This window comes from Gavialis gangeticus, unplaced genomic scaffold (genome assembly GCF_001723915.1).
Source record: "Gavialis gangeticus isolate Ggan-Ray unplaced genomic scaffold, GavGan_comp1, whole genome shotgun sequence".
NCBI classification, from domain to species: domain Eukaryota; kingdom Metazoa; phylum Chordata; order Crocodylia; family Gavialidae; genus Gavialis; species Gavialis gangeticus.
The window spans coordinates 135,915,427-135,916,141 of NW_017729022.1; the positions used below are offsets into that span (position 1 = coordinate 135,915,427).

At 62.0% G+C, this 715-nt stretch overlaps 1 protein-coding gene across 4 annotated transcripts in view; it reads left to right on the forward strand.

Annotated features, from left to right (window-relative positions):
- PLCB4 (phospholipase C beta 4) overlaps positions 1-715 on the forward strand; it is a 448,565-nt gene that overhangs the window by 310,536 nt on the left and 137,314 nt on the right. The gene's annotated exons all lie outside the window — the stretch shown is intronic.

Genomic DNA, 715 nt, shown 5'->3' on the forward strand with positions numbered 1-715 from the left:
CCACCACTGCATACACCCTGGGAGGGCACAGGGCGGTGCCCCCAGATCTGCACGGGGCAGGGTGGGTGGGTTGCAGCTGCGGGCTGGAGCTGGGGCTGTGCTGGGCTCTTGGGGGCTGGGCTCAGGGAAGGGGCTACCCCAAATTTCTCTGTAGCCCTGCTCCCAGTGCTGCAGCTGTGCATCTGGTGTGTCCCCAGCTCAATGCCCTGCCTCCACCCATGTGCTGGGAAGAGCTGGGGCTGCGCTTGGCACACAGTGGTGCTGTGAGCAGGGCTGTGGCAAAATTTGGGGTAGCTGCAGCCCCCTCTGTAGCCCCCTTCCCAAGCCCAGCCCCCCCCCAGAAAGAACCCTGTGCAGACTGGCTCCAGCCCACAGCTATAGCCTGCCTGCCCCTCTCTGTGCAGAGCTGGGGACAATTGCCCCCCCCCCCCGTGCCCTCCCGGGGTGCAGGCAGGAGTGGGAACTGCCCCCTCGATGAGCCGAGGCTCTGTCCCATGCCCTGGTTGGGCAGCATCTGCCCCTGCCCCTTCCCTCACTGCAGGGGGTGTTGATCTACCCCCTAATACCCCTTCCCTCCCCCCTCCCCTTCCATCACAGCAGACTTACCAGCTGCACACATTTGTGTCAGAAATTGGATTGGTAATGGCCAATATGTCTCCTTAAAAATTGGCTATTTGTATTGGCCCCCAAAATCTATATCAGTGCACCCCTACTG